This window comes from Bufo gargarizans, chromosome 6, assembly GCF_014858855.1.
Source record: "Bufo gargarizans isolate SCDJY-AF-19 chromosome 6, ASM1485885v1, whole genome shotgun sequence".
NCBI lineage: Eukaryota > Metazoa > Chordata > Amphibia > Anura > Bufonidae > Bufo > Bufo gargarizans.
In genome coordinates this window covers 318,806,381-318,823,044 of record NC_058085.1, presented here as the reverse complement: position 1 = coordinate 318,823,044, position 16,664 = coordinate 318,806,381, and positions in this window count along the sequence as shown.

Sequence of the window (16,664 nt, the reverse complement as noted above, 5' to 3'; positions counted from 1 at the left end):
ATTTTATATGTCAGAAATAAATTAAAAAAGTTAAAAAAAACCATAATAAAATACAAATAAAAAAATAAAATAAAATCGCCAACTGAAACTGTTGCCATAGTTGCCCCGATTCACATGTATCTATACATAATATACACTCATTGACAAAGAAATTTCAGATGATTAAATGATTACAGGTGTGATCTTGCCAGAAGTGGGTGTAAAAGTGCTTCTTCTATTGCCCTATAAAAAGGCTCTCAGAGGCTACTTTTGGGTAGTATATCTTTTGGTGATAGATTGTTGACTGCTAGGCATGCCTCTATGCCACACTTGAAGACTAGTTGACAGACCTGAACTGACATGGACTGGAACTGTATTATCTTTGGCAACACTTCTTTGACCTGCCTGGTTGCCATATTTATCGCCAATCAAGCATTTATGGGACCAGCTGGGATGGCAGCTTTGGCAACTTATGACTGTGCAGGATCTACAGGCCCAGCTGCAACATCTGTGGGCAAATGTGCCACAGGATACCATACAGAACCTGTATGCCTCCATGCCCAGCCGTATCTCATCTTGTATCTGGATTCAACAGGGTCCTAGAGCCTACAGTTTTCCCCAATAAATTTTCCCTTTTTCTCTAATATTACAATCTCTTACATCTATCATCATTACATTTTGGCCTCATTCACACAACCGTGCCGTTTTTTGCGGTCCGCAAACCGCAGATCCGCAAAAACAGAAGCCGGCAATATAAATGCCTATTTGTCCGCAAAGCGCGGACAAGAATAGGACATGTTATATTTTTTTAGCGGGGCCGCGGAACGGAACATTGGATGCGGACAGCTGTCCGCATCTTTTGCGGCCCCATTGAAGTGAATGGGTCCGCATCTGAGCCGCCAAAACGGCGGCTCGGATGCGAACCCAAACAACGGTCGTGTGCATGAGGCCTTACACATACACAGTTGACTCACATTATTATGACAACTTCCTACTTTTGATGTCGGCATTGTGTAGCTCATGGAGGAAGTCATGTGTCCTGAGCTGGCTTGGTGGGTATATACACATATCTCTTGTTGCAGTCATAGGTAGAAGGGCGACTTATCAGAGTTGCAAAAAGGGATGATTATTGGCGTTTAGGCCAAGGGTGGCAGCATTTATGAAACTGCGCAGTTCCTGTGGTGAAAATGTATCATGAGTGGTCAAATGGCACCATTGCCAATAAGTGACATGGAAACTGTGGAGCACGATGTCCCATGGTGAACGTCGGCTATGAAAGTGCGTGAGGGCGGACCAAAACACTACAGTGGAGCAGCTGATCTCCAAAATAAACCAGGGGGCTACCAGATGTGTGTCTAAAACAACAGTTCAGCAAACCATACTGCGCATGGGTCTCCAAAGCAGATGGATGTTCACTGCTCCTCTTGCTAATGAAGTTGCATCAGCAGAGTTAAACCTTATTCAATGGGTTATGTTTTTTGCTTCATTGAACGGATCGACTTGACGTGTCAGGTGAGAAACATCAGAGAACAAACACCCTGCAACCATTAGGCCTCCTGCACACGAAAGTGTGCTGCCCGTTGCCGTATTGCAGACCGCATTTGCGGATCCGCAATACACGGTCACAGCTCCGTGTGCATTCCGCATCACGGATGCGGACCCATTAACTTCAATAGGTCCGCAAATCCGGAGATGCGGAATGGTGCGGAACGGAAGCACGGAACGGAGCACTATGGAGTGCTTCCATGGGGTTTCGTCCCATACTTCTGTTCCGCAAAAAGATAGAACATGTCCTATCTTTTAGTGGAATGGCCGGATCGCGGACCCATTAAAGTAAATGGGTCGTGATCTGCTGCGGCTGCCCGACGGTTGGTGTTTGTGCATCGTGGCCCCCATTTTGTGGGCCACAGCACGGCTACTGGGCGCACTCTTTCGTGTGCAGGAGGCCTTACTGGAAGAACACGTTGGTGGTGGCAGTGTTACGGTCTGGGGAATGTTTTTGTGGCATTCTCTGGGCCCCTCATCCATGTGGAGCACTCTCAACCGATTTAGATATGAAACCATCCTTCCAGATCATGTACACTCAAACATGCTGATTGCCTTCCCCCGGACAGATGGGATCTTCCAGAAAGACAGTGCAACATGTCACATGGCTAGAAATGTCCGACATTGGTTGGAAGAGCATGACCAAGATTTTCAAGTACTACCCTGGTCCCTTAATTCTCCAGACTTGAACCTAATTGAGCATCTGTGGGACCACCTTGATAGTTGTGTTGACTCTAAGGATTCTCCCCACACTCACCCTTCAGCAGCTGTGGGGTGAACTGCAGTCAGCATGGCTCCAGATACCTGGGATAACCTACCAGGAACTTATTGAGTCCCTCCCAGCCTGTCTATCTACTATCCAGCTGCACACGGCGGTTACTCTGGATATTAGCTGGTGGTCCTTATAATGTAACTCGACTGTATAAAGATTAATGTGATTCCAACAACTCCTTCATGGTGTAATATCATTTTTTGTCAATGAGTATTTATTAACAGCGCAGTACCGCAGTACGAGACTCTAGTGTAATAATAAATACATAACCCCAATGCAGGTTGCTATACATTTTCTGCAGGCAGCTGTAGGGTCAGTGACGCCACATTTTCTATGTTCATACAGTTATTGAAGGAACCCTGCTGAAATCCTTCAAAAACTCTGTACAAGTGTACCTGGAAGAATTGATGCTGTTTTGGGCACTGGCTAATCACACCAAATATCGATCTGATTTAGATTTCACTTTTGTTCATTCACTTTGCATTTTGTTAATTAATAACAATGAACTATTAACACTTCTAGTTTTTGAAAGCCTTCATACTTTGCAGCATTTTTTCCACGCCTCCCTAAAACCTTTGCATAGTACTGTTTATGCATAGGAAGTTATACAGTTACCATTGAGTGCAATGGATGCTGTAAAAATCGCTTTGCACTGAGCTCCTCCTGGTGGTGACGTCATGAACATGCAGTGTTTTCATGTCAGCACAAGAAGAAGCTGTTCAGTCCTGGGCCTCGTAGCGGTCACATGGTCTGCCTCCATGGAAGGTGCACACACCGCTGCCGGAGATTTCACGTGATGCCCCCTATGTACAGTGGATGATTTGCCGGCTGAGACAGTTGTCCCTGACTTAAGCATATTTCCGCATTCGCCAGTGTCCTTGCAGAGTGCACAGCAGGTTTCATTCATATAGTAACAGGGCTCAGTGTAGTGCAGCCAACAGCTGGGAGATTTTCTCAGGACTGCGACTTTCCTCTGGATTTCATGTGTGCTCCTGGGCTGAGCTCGTCCCTGCACCAATTCCTTTTTTGGTATCTGTCGGTGCATTGTATGTAAACAAAATAAAATTAAGAAAGGCTCCTTCCAGTCATCCATCAGGGAACTGTCACACTCTTGGCCATGTGTGTAACTTATGGAGAGGTACATGCAGCTGACTGACCTCCTCGAATACAGAGCTGTAGGCAACGGGCATCCATTAACCCCTTCACTCAGCCCCATCAGCATCTACCACTGACAGGCCTTATACAACTGCCACTACTTTCACATTTAAATGTTTATTCCAAAAGTAAGTCTGCGATTTAAAAAAAAAAAAAATTTGTCCTGAATCTCTCTCTCTCTCTCTCTCTCTCTCTCTCAATTTCCTGGACGTCCTACGGCAGCACAAGTACAAGTACAAATAGCTTAAAGCCCTCTGGGTACAACCAGACAGACGCAGGTTAATGAGCAGAAAATGATCAATCAATTAAAGGGGTTTTCCAGGTTTTTTACTGATGACCTTTCCTCTAGACAGGTCATCAGTATCTGATCGGTGGGGGCCTGACACCCCCCCCCCCCCTTTGATCAGCTGCTGTTTGAGAAGGAAGCGGCGCTCCCTCGTACAATGTATAGCCGCTGTGCTTGGTATCGCAGGTCAGCCCCATTCACTTCAGTGTGGCTGTGCTGCGCCTAGGCCATGTGACCGATGAATAGAGTTGTTGCGATACCAAATTTTTTATTCGATTTCGATACCATAAAAAAATATTGCGATACTTCATACCATTCGATACCATGCGAAAAAAATGCAGAATTTCGCAGTTTTCATTTTTTATGTTTTGGCGTTCACCGCATACAATTTTTTTATATTTTAATAGTTTGGACTTTTTGGACGTGGCAATATGTGATATGTTTATTTATTTATTGTTTATATATTTTATATGTAAAATTGGGTGATTTATACTTAATTTTTTATTTTTTACTTTTTATTTTATTATTTCTTATTTAAACTATTTCCCCCCTTAGGGGCTAGAACCTGGGATTTTTCATCCCTTGTCCTATTCACCCTGATAGAGCTCTATCAGGGTGAATAGGACTTGACACTCTCCCTGCTGCTCTGTGCTTTGTGCACACAGCAGCAGGGAGCCGACTATGGCAGCCAGGGCTTCAGTAGCGTCCTGGCTGCCATGGTAACCGATGTGTAATCCTGGGGCTCCGATCAGAAGCTACCACTGCACCACCAATGAGACGAGGTGAGGGGACTCTGTGGCCACTGCCACCAATGATTTTAATACTGGAGGGGTTGAGGGGGGAGGGGGCACGGCGCCACCAATGATTTTAATACTGGGGGGGAGGGGGGCGCACTGCACCACCAATGATTTTAATACTGGGGGGGAGGGGGGCACACTGCACCACCAATGATTTTAATACTGGGGGGGAGGGGGGCACACTGCGCCACCAATGATAATTATTACAGGAGGCAGGTACTGGCAGCAAATTAGCGGCAGTTAACCCCTCAGGTGCCGCACCTGAGAGGTTAACTGCTGCTGATCGCAGCTGCCTGTCAGAGGCAGTGTGATTCTGCTGCCGGCACCCACCTCCTGTATTAAAAGTTAAAGACTACATTTTGTGGGTTCGGGCTCTCTTTATATTGTAAAACCTTGTCTCTGTTATGACCTACAGAGAAATAAAATACTAGCTCCTTCCTTCTGCTGAACTTTTTAGGGTCCATAGTGATTGATTAAAGGGGTTTTCCGAGATTTTAGTTTTACTAATAACCTATCCTCCGACACCCAGGACCTCCACTGATCAGCTGTTTAAGAAAGGCAGGGGTGCTTACAGTAGCACTATGGCCTTCTCCAGATTTGTCTAGGCCATGTGATCTCCCTGCACCTACTATTCCTGGGTGCCGCTCCGTTCGCCCGCTGTGCCCCAGTTACAGTCTCCTTCTCGGAACGCCCAGGAGAGAAGCTGATATCTCCTCCCCATCGCTCCGATAGTAGTAATTAGCATACGGAGCAGGAGACAGTAATTGGGGCACAGCGGGCGAACGGAGCGGCGCCCAGGAATAATAGTACGTGCAGGGATATCCCTGGGTGCCGCTCAACATGTCCTGCTAACTTAACTAAGTCCGAACCCATAAAAAAGGTCGTCCTATCATTGGTGGCGCAGTGCGCACGCCCCTCCTTCGCCCTTCTCTCCTCATTGGTAGCAGTGGCACAGGGGGAGGGAGAGACTGCTTCCTTCTACCCTGTGCTGCTGAGGGAACATTGGGTAACGAAATTTCGATACCCGCAACAACCCTACCGATGAATGTGACATCACATGGCCTAGACAAAGCTGGAGAAGGCCATGGTACTACTGTAAGCACCCCTGCCTTTCTTAAACAGCTGATCAGTGGAGGTCCTGGGTGTCAGAGGATAGGTTATTAGTAAAAAAAAAAAAATCTCGGAAAACCCATTTAATCAATCACTGTGGACCCTAAAAAGTTCAGCAGAAGGAAGGAGCCAGTATTTTATTTCTCTGTAGGTCAAAACAGAGACATGGTCTTATAATATAAAGAGAGTTGTATACAGGGAGGGGTCGGTCTCTGTCCCTCAGCTTGAAGGTGCAGCAGATGGTTTGACTAATGTTTAATACATTGCACCTCTAGCAGCCCTTATGCACGCCACACTTCTCCAACACTCCAACACCCTTTCTGGCCCCCCTGTCTGTATGCCACCTTCCTGCTATGTGAGTTAGATGTGGTGTGTCATTGAAGCCTATGCCAGCCTATGTGACTTTCTGGAAGATTGTGCCGTTAAGAAGAGGGGACTGACTGAAAAAATTATCTTCTGTATGGTCCAGTACGCCATCAGAAACTTGCATCTCCTCAACAATAAGGAAGCTCTTTGGACATGAGTTCAGAGAATTCCTTCCAGATGTCTTTTCCCAACACAGACAAGAATTCGGCCTTCATCTCCAGGAATTTTTGGGAAAGGCGGTATTAGAAGTACCATCTTCACAGATAGGTTTCTAGTGAAGAGGAAATTCAAAATGAAGACTATTCGATCAGTCAAGGTGTTGTTGGAGAAGGATGATATCCTGGCCACAATCCTTCAGATCTCTACCTGCATGTACTCATATCACCCAGCCAGTGGAAATGTATCAGATGCACAGTATTCACTTATTTAGACATTCTTCTGCTGTAATTAATTTGCCTGCTCTTCAGCATTTCATCTGCTCCTAGAGTTTTACCAGGATCACAGTAATTCTAACAGGTCCCTAAGGATGCATGGTGTAATTGACATCCCATACTTCGTAAATTGGCGGGTAAAGGCTTTTGGTAAATCTGCACACAACCATGCAGCTGTGTTACAAGATCATTGCTTTCTGATCAGTTACAAGGGGTCATAGCTAGTCACAACTTAGAAGCTATAGTACTTGGTTTCATCATAAATTCTCATCAGCTAACAATAAAGTTATCAAAGAGGAGAGACGCAATCATGAATGGGGCAAGTCTTCTTTTTCCTCACTTCAAAGTGTCTTTTTGCTGTGCCATAAAAATGTTGGCTCTTGTAACTTCATCAATAGATTTAATTCTGTGCCCGCAACTCATTTCCGCTCCCTTCAAGACAATATACACATTTCTTGGAACAGGTGTCAAAAGAAACTAGACTCAGGACTTTTGGGTGTATTCATCATCTTGCCAAGAGCTAAAACCCCAGTATTTACGTGAATAATCTATGATTCCCCAGCCTCAAAAAGTACACTACAGATGCCTTAGGCTGGGGTGCACATATAGACAAATTGTGGTTTGAAAAAGAAAAATGGCCACAAGAAGAGGTTGTCATCCAATCTGAAAGATCTCAGGGCTGCTAGTTAGGCCTTAGCTCTCTTCAGACCTCACCCACGCAGCCACCAAATGCTTTGTTCAGTCAGTCTACTTACCAAGAGGTTTATATCAGCAAACAGGGTGTCAAGGAGCTTCACCAGAGGAGTGGAGCCTGAACTCTACAATAATCTCTCAGATAATGAAGAAGTGAGGAAGACCAACCAGGGTATCAAGCTTTGCTCACACTCTTACTATGCATGAGCATCAGGCGGTCTGTCGATCCACTGGGAGGAGAAGCAAGTGTATGAAATCTCACAGCTTTCATCAGTGCTGAGAGTGCTCAGGAAGATTCAGGAGGTGCAGGCAGAATTTACAGCCATGCACCCATTCTGCCCTCACAGACCCTGGTTCTCGCTTATGTGGTCACTTTGGAAGAGCAGGTACTGGAGACTGCCAAGCATGCCAGACCTTCCTTCTCAGAGGGAAATTTTTCTTCCTCATCAAGCTACATCCCTCAGCCTGGGAGCACTCAAGGTGCAGTCTACAACCATGAAAGCACAGTGGCAAAGCAAGGTTTCTAACCATCATCCTGTTAGGTCTTCTTCAGTCCAGCTTTTCATTGCCCTGCTTCTTGTGACATGTTTATAGTGCTAGCTGCACTGACTAAATATCCGTTTAAGTAATTGGAAGACCCTTCTTTCAGATTCATTGTTTTCAAAATCGTATTGATAGTTGCCTTTATCTCTGCATGACATATTAGTGAGGTACAGGATTTGTCATACAAGGAACCTTATCAGAGATCTAGATTATCTGAATATTCAAAACAGAGGTCAGGAACAAGAGGGATGGCACTCCCTTGATGTCAGAAGAGCTGTCTTAACATACAGATATATTCAGAAGATACTGTACACTGTATATGGCCCTGCCTCTTCAACATCAAGGGCTCCAGCCAGAAGTAATACCACTAGCTTGGTGGATCAGAAGTACTATTGATGAGTGCTATGAGTCTCTTCAGTTTTAAGAACACACTCTATCTGCTCCAATGCATCTCATAAACTAAAATGGGACATACTCCACTGGAACAAATTTACAACTGTGCCACATCATCAACAGGTCATCTTCATTTTTAATGAACTTCAGGGTGGTCATTCCCATTGCAAAGAATCTAATTTTGGCAAAAGAGTGAAAAAATATATAAAAGATAAATTTAATATTGCTCTATTAAAATGTACGGGTTCCTGCCTTCTGCTCAGCTTTATTGGGTCCATGGTGATTAATTATTAGTCCGTATTAACCTGTCTGGTCTAGGTTGTACCTAGGGACTTTAACCTATTTGTGCTTTTGCTACCTACGGACTACAGGAAATTAAAATTTTGGTAAGTAAATTTTCATTATATACAGCGGGACTTGAAAGTTTGTTAACCCTTCAGAATTTACTGTATTTCTGTATAAATAAATCCAAATCAAATAGTCAAAAATATTAGACTTGGTCATGTATCTATTGAGGAAAATGATTCAATATTTCATGTCTATGAGTGGCAAATGTATGTGAACCTTTAAGATTAGCAGATAATTTGCAGGTGAAATTATAGTCAGGTGTTTTCAATCAATTGGAGGATAATCAGGTGTGATTGGGCGACCTGTTTTATTTAATAAAGACGAATTTATCAAAGTATTGTGGTACAAAAAAGTAAATGTCTTAGGACCTCAGGAGAAAGGATTCCACCAATCTACAGTCAGACAGCAGTGAAGTCCATATCCCTGTATAAGATTTAATGGGACAAAGTCCCAAAGCCCAAAGTCAAACCAGTTGGTTGGCACAGTGGTGCCACACCCACTGCTATAACACACTACATTCCAGTATGAAAACCTCATCCCATCTGTGAATCAAGGTGGTGGTAGTATCATGGTTTGGACCTGTTTTGCCAAATCTGGGCCAGGATGTCTTGCCATTAGTGTTGGCCCGCCTATTAGGGTGCTTTGATGCCATTTGGCGGATCATGCTGGTGGTGGTGAGGTTGCTAGTGTTTACGTCCCTGCTCATTTTGGTACGGCGCAGGTTGCAAATTACAATTCTTTTATCATCCACACTTTCCTCAAAAAAGTGCCAGACTGCGGTACACCTACCCCTTTCTAAGGGAGGCTGCCGTAAGGGGGTGCTCCGGGGAACAGTTGCGGGCCTGTTTGGTGTGGCCCACCGTCTCCCTTTTGACACCCCACTGCCTCTTCCAGCCTGTTGCAGTGCCGCAGATCCCTCCCCCTCTGTACTGCTGTCCTATCTTGGCTTGCCACCTTCCCAGGTTGGGTCAGTGATTTCATCTTCCACCACCTCCTCTTCCTCACTCTGGTCATCCTCCTGACTTGTTGACCTAACAAGAACCTCACTTATTGACAACTGTGTCTCATCCTCATCATCAACCTCTTGAGACACTAATTGCTGTTGACTTATTGTCAACTGTGTCTCATCATCATCATCCACCTCATGAAACACTAATTGCCGTTTCCCACCGTCATCTTCTTCTGACTGTGGATGCTCAAGTGTTTGAGAATCAGTGCACAAGATCTCCTCATGTCCCTCTTCAAGCGGGCTTGGCGAGAGGCCCAAATCAAGGAATGGCGATGAAAAGAGCTCCTCGGAATATCCGAGTGTGGGATCACTTGTTTGCCAAGACTCTCTCCATGGTGGGAGGAAGATGGCTCAGGGTGAGGATTCTGTTGACCAGACTCTTGGCTACTGAGACTGGACTTTGTGGAAGACAGGTCGGTGCTTAAGCGACTGGAAGCATTATCTGCTGTAATCCAACTGACCACCTGGTCACAGTGGTGTGACTTCGAGAGTGGTGTCCTGCGCCTCCCTGCAAACTGGGACATGAAGCTAGGTATCGTGGATGAGGGTGTTTCTTGTGCTCTGGCAGCAGGCACAGTTTCACCGCACCCAGGTCCACGGCCTTTGCGTGCACCATCAGCAGCACGGCCACTTCCCCGTCCCTTACTGCTCACCTTAAGCATATTAAATGGTATATATGCTTGCAAATATGTCACACGTACAGTAGCGCAGGTTTTGTAAGTGTATGCACAAATAACTTACACTGAATGTCACAGATATTTAGGATGCGCAAACATAATACAGAGATGTAGTGCGGGTAATGTCGCTGTCACCAGCAGCTAAGAAAAAAAATACACTGAATGTCACAGATATTTAGGATGCACTAACGTTATACAGCAGATGTAGCGCAGGTAATGTCGCTGTCACCAGTGGCAAAAAAATTACACTGAATGTCACAGATATTTCGATATTTAGGATGCGCAAACGTTATACAGGAGATGTAGCGCAGGTAATGTTGCTGTCACCAGCGGCTAAGAAAAAATTACACTGAATGTCACAGATGTTTAGGATGCGCAAACGTTATACAGGAGATATAGCGCAGGTAATGTTGCTGTCAGCAGCGGCCAAACAATTGCGCTGAATGTCACAGATATTTAGGATGCGCAAATGTAACACAACAGATGTAGCAGAGGTTGTGTCACTGTCAGCAGCGGCCAAACAATTGCACGCATATTATTGCAGGTTGCGCTAATAATATACAGGTCCTTCTAAAAAAAAATTAGCATATCGTGATAAAGTTCATTATTTTCTGTAATGTACTGATAAACATTAGACTTTCATATATTTTAGATTCATTACACACCAACTGAAGTAGTTCAAGCCTTTTATTGTTTTAATATTGATGATTTTGGCATACAGCTCATGAAAACCCAAAATTCCTATCTAAAAAAATTTGCATATCATGAAAAGGTTCTCTAAACGAGCTATTAACCTAATCATCTGAATCAACTAATTAACTCTAAACACCTGCAAAAGATTCCTGAGGCTTTTAAAAACTCCCAGCCTGGTTCATTACTCAAAACTCAATCATGGGTAAGACTGCCGACCTGACTGCTGTCCAGAAGGCCATCATTGACACCCTCAAGCAAGAGGGTAAGACACAGAAAGAAATTTCTGAATGAATAGGCTGTTCCCAGAGTGCTGTATCAAGGCACCTCAGTGGGAAGTCTGTGGGAAGGAAAAAGTGTGGCAGAAAACGCTGCACAACGAGAAGAGGTGACCGGACCCTGAGGAAGATTGTGGAGAAGGACCGATTCCAGACCTTGGGGGACCTGCGGAAGCAGTGGACTGAGTCTGGAGTAAAAATATCCAGAGCCACCGTGTACAGGCGTGTGCAGGAAATGGGCTACAGGTGCCGCATTCCCCAGGTCAAGCCACTTTTGAACCAGAAACAGCGGCAGAAGCGCCTGACCTGGGCTACAGAGAAGCAGCACTGGACTGTTGCTCAGTGGTCCAAAGTACTTTTTTCGGATGAAAGCAAATTTTGCATGTCATTCGGAAATCAAGGTGGCAGAGTCTGGAGGAAGACTGGGGAGAGGGAAATGCCAAAAGGCCTGAAGTCCAGTGTCAAGTACCCACAGTCAGTGATGGTCTGGGGTGCCATGTCAGCTGCTGGTGTTGGTTCACTGTGTTTTATCAAGGGCAGGGTCAATGCAGCTAGCTATCAGGAGATTGTGGAGCACTTCATGCTTCCATCTGCTGAAAAGCTTTATGGAGATGAAGATTTCATTTTTCAGCACGACCTGGCACCTGCTCACAGTGCCAAAACCACTGGTAAATGGTTTACTGACCATGGTATTACTGTGCTCAATTGGCCTGCCAACTCTCCTGACCTGAACCCCATAGAGAATCTGTGGGATATTGGGAAGAGAAAGTTGAGAGACGCAAGACCCAACACTCTGGATGAGCTTAAGGCCGCTATCGAAGCCTCCTGGGCCTCCATAACACCTCAGCAGTGCCACAGGCTGATTGCCTCCATGCCACGCCGCATTGAAGCAGTCATTTCTGCAAAAGGATTCCCGACCAAGTATTGAGTGCATAACTGAACATAATTATTTGAAGGTTGACTTTTTTTGTATTAAAAACACTTTTCTTTTATTGGTCGGATTAAATATGCTAATTTTTTGAGATAGGAAATTTGGGTTTTCATGAGCTGTATGCCAAAATCATCAATATTAAAACAATAAAAGGCTTGAACTACTTCAGTTGGTGTGTAATGGATCTAAAATATATGAAAGTCTAATGTTTATCAGTACATTACAGAAAATAATGAACTTTATCACAATATGCAATTTTTTTTAGAAGGACCTGTATATTGCAGCCAGATAAAACAATAGTCCTTAATAGGACTTTTGGGTCTCTTACACCTTTCAACACTTAACCCTGCCTAATAAAAAATCAAAAAAATCCTGTCCCTACACTATCTGTCCCTTCTGCTGCAGCTCTTCCTGAGTAATACTGAGCCGAACCACATGTAATCAGGTGCTATATAGCACCCGATTACGCGTTCCAGCCAGACAATCACTGTAGCGCCAGTAACCAACATGGCTATGGTATTACAGTGAGCACTTCCCTGCACGTTTATTGGCTGTGTAGCCTCATGCGGTGCTCGAATCAAAATGGTGTTCTGCCGAGCATGCTCGCCCAACACTACTTGCCATTATTGATGGAACATGAATTCTGAATTATACCAGCAAATTCTAGAGAAAAATGTCAGGACATGTCTGTAAGCTGAATCTCAAGAGGACTTGGGTCATGCAGCTACAGAATGACACTGAGCACACAAGTCTAATGTTTTTGACTCTTTTGTTTGCTTTCGTTATCTTTATTGGTCAAAAGTATGCAGAAATATAGAAAATTCTGAAGGGATCACAAACTTCCAAGCATCGCTGTATATACAATCCTCAACATTGAAATTGCAACGCCAAAAAGAAAAAGCAGAAGGACTTTGTTTGCGAAATCACGCATTTTTCACTGAACGAATTCGCAACGCACCCGGACCTAATCCGTACACACTCGTCTGCAAGGGACCTTAGTGTACTTGAAATTAAGACTGGAGGGGTCCGGCTATTGTTCATTATGCCTCCCAACACCTCAATGCCAGGTTTAGTGATATGACGTCTAATTTCCCTTGCAGTACAGAATGGATCACTACACATCATTCTTCTAATCAGACCATAGGTCTGTGCAGAGTTTCAACTCTTGCCGTCATTCAAGTTTATCGTTGTTCACCCAAACACCAGGACACACAATGTTGAACAGTGCTGACATCTTGGCCTTGGGGCATAGTGATCTGCCGAAGTGATAAACCATGGTCTCTCAGTTAAAGGATTCTGTCCCTCTCAGTTTGTAACAAGTGGTGATAATTGGCATGTTGATGAACAAGAGGCATCAAACAATCGTCCCACATGACCTGGTTTCATGTGGCAAAAAAACTTTGCTTTCGATCTGGCTTTTATGCCCATCCCACATGTCACAGATTGGAGCTAGGTGCTTGAAAATTTGATCATTTGGCTACTTTCACACTAGCATTAATATTTTTCGGTATTGAGATCCATCATAGGGTCTCAATACCGGAAAAAAACACTTCCGTTTTGTCCCCATTCATTGTCAATGAGGACAAAACGTAACTGAACAGAACGAAATGATCCAAAATGCATTCCGTTCCGTTCTCATACAGGAGAGCAAACTGCAGCATGCTGCCGTTTTCTTTCTGTCCTGGGATGCGGAGCAAGACGGATCCGTCATGACCCACAATGCAAGTCAATGGGGACGGATCCGTTTTCTCTGACACAATCGAAAACGGATCCGTCCCCCATTGACTTTCAATGGAGTTCATGACGGATCCGTCTTGGGTATGTTAAAGATAATACAACCGGATCCGTTCATAACGGATGCAGATGGTTGTATTATCAGTAACGGAAGCGTTTTTACTGAACCCTGCCAGATCCAGGAAAAACGCTAGTGTGAAAGTAGCCTTAGCGACACCTGCTACTTCCTTGAGTACTGTTATGGCTTGTCCTTCCTGGTGTTCCAATTTGAGGAGTGTATACACCGATGTAGCATATTGATTCTTAAAGGGAATGTGTCATCATCAGAAAATGACCTATTGCTTAAATCAAGTTTTTATGTTAAGCATGTTTTGGTGATGTTTTTAATTTTCCAATTCACTATTTGTGCTAAAAACAAATCCTGCAGTTTTCACACTGGCCACTAAGCCTAATAATACATGCCACTTCTTGGTCTGTACACATCACTTTTCATCAGTCATCTTCTTATCATCACAGACAGGATTAGAATGACATATAGCCACTATATATGTGGACAACAAAGGATCCACCATTTGTGATAGGTGATATCGAATCTTTTCTACTCTCTCCTGACCTCTGCACAGCTCACAGAGCATGCTCAGCCGCTGCCCATTGTGTCTATGTTCCATGGTGGCTGCTGTAAAGCTTATCTCTAAATGCTATTCATGGTTTAGGAAGATTGCTTTCTGCATAATCAAAAAAATAGGAAATAAAAACTGATTAGAAAAGAGAATACGTGTCACTATTTGATTTTATCTGGAAGAAAAAATTATAGGTAAAACATTCCCCTTTAATGTGTTAAACAATGGCAAAAAAATGTTTGATATCACACTCATGTTTATAACTACTCCATTTGTATATACAGTATATGGACAAAAGTACTGGGACACCTACACTTTCAGAAGATATCATAAATCCTTATACATTAAAGGTTTCTTTACCTGTTTCTTACTGATGATCTATCTCAGGGATGGCCAACCTGTGGCTCTCCAGCTGTTGTAAAACTACAACTCCCACCATGCTTTGCTGTAGACTGATAGCTATAGGCAGTGTGGGCATGCTGGGAGTTGTAGTTTTGCAACAGCTGGAGAGCCTCAGGTTGGCCATCCCTGATCTATCTTTTGGAAGGGTCATAAGAATCTGATTGGGACCCCGGCAATTTCCTGCAGGCCAGTGACATCATGACTATGTCATCTGGCCTGGTCGTAGCTCAGCCCCAAACAGTTGATCGTCAGAGGTCCTGGGTGTCGTACCCCTGCGATCAGAGGCTGATGACCTATCCAAAGGGTAGATCATCGGTAACCAAAAGGTGAAGAACCCTTTTAAGACAGTCTCTTTGCAGCTGAGTGTGTGTATGGGAAGTTATGCCCTTTCATCCAGAAGAGCATTTATAAGCTTATACATTGATGTTGGACAAGAGGGCCTGGCTCATAATCTTTCATGTTTATTCCAAAGGTGTTTGATGGCGTTGAGGGCAGGCCAGTCAAATTCTTCTACATCAAACCCACCCAACCATACCTTTATGGACCTCGCTTTGTGCACTGGGGCACAGTCATACCGGGACAGAAAATTGCCTTCTCAAAACTGTTCCCGCAAAGTTGTCAAATTATCCAAAATATTTACCTTCACTGTAATCAAGGGGCCTAGGCCAACCCCTGAAAAACATCTCCATAGTATTATCCCTCCTCCACCAAGTTTACAGTTGGCACAGTGCAGTCAGGCAGGCAGGTAACGTTCTCCTGGCATTTATTAAACCCGATGACCAAATAGATAAGTACGATCCATCACTCCACAGAACGTTTCCACTGCTCCAGAGCCCGGTGGCGGCGTGCTTTACACTACTCCATCTGATGCTTGGCATTGTGCTTGGTAATATAAGGCTTGCATGCAGCTGCTTGGCCGTGGAAACCCAAGTCCTGCTGCAGTTTTTGTGCTGATGTTAATGCCAGAGGAGGTTTGGTGCTCTGCAGTTATGGAGTCATCAGAGCATTGGTGAGTTTTATGTACAATGGACCACAGCACTTGGCAACCCTGCTGTGTAACCTTCTGTGGTCTCCACTTCGTGGCTGTGGTTCCTAAATGTTTCTAGTATGTAATAATACCACTCACCGTTGATGGTGGAACATCTAGGAGGAAAGAAATCTCACAAACTGACTTGTTGCAATGGTGGACTCCTATTAGAGGACCACGCTGGAATTCAGCAAGCTCTTTAGAACAACACATTCTTTCACAAATGTTTATGCCAGACAGCATTGCAAGGCGCTGGACTTTATATATGGTACCTGTGGAAATGGGACATACTGTATGTACAGACCAAAAGTTTGGACACACCTCATTCAAAGAGTTTTCCTTATTTTCATGACTATGAAAATTGTAGATTCACACTGAAGGCATCAAAACTATGAATTAACACATGTGGAATTATATACATAACAAAAAAGTGTGAAACAACGGAAAATATGTCATATTCTAGGTTCTTCAAAGTAGCCACCTTTTGCTTTGATTACCGCTTTGCACACTCTTGGCATTGTCTTGATTTATTTCAACCAACTCTCCGCCCATAGAAGAATGAAAGAACGAATTTTCTTAACTTGGTTAAAAGCGAGCTTGTGTTCACACACAGCAGCAAATCTTAACAAGCAGAGCTGTTGTGTAAAGCATGGCGCGTGCTTTGTATACGATAAAGAGGTACCAGCACTTACCTGTGACTCTTTCAAACAGCTGATCAGTGGGGGTGTAAGACCCTAATGGACTGGCCCCTCAGTTCATTGCTATGTTCAGTAGGACCAGCTGACAGTCTAATCTGTATGGTGAGCTCCTGACTCACCCGACAGATGATGTTGGAGAAGGATTGGGAGATTTAAATTTCAATGTCTGAACCTTTTGTT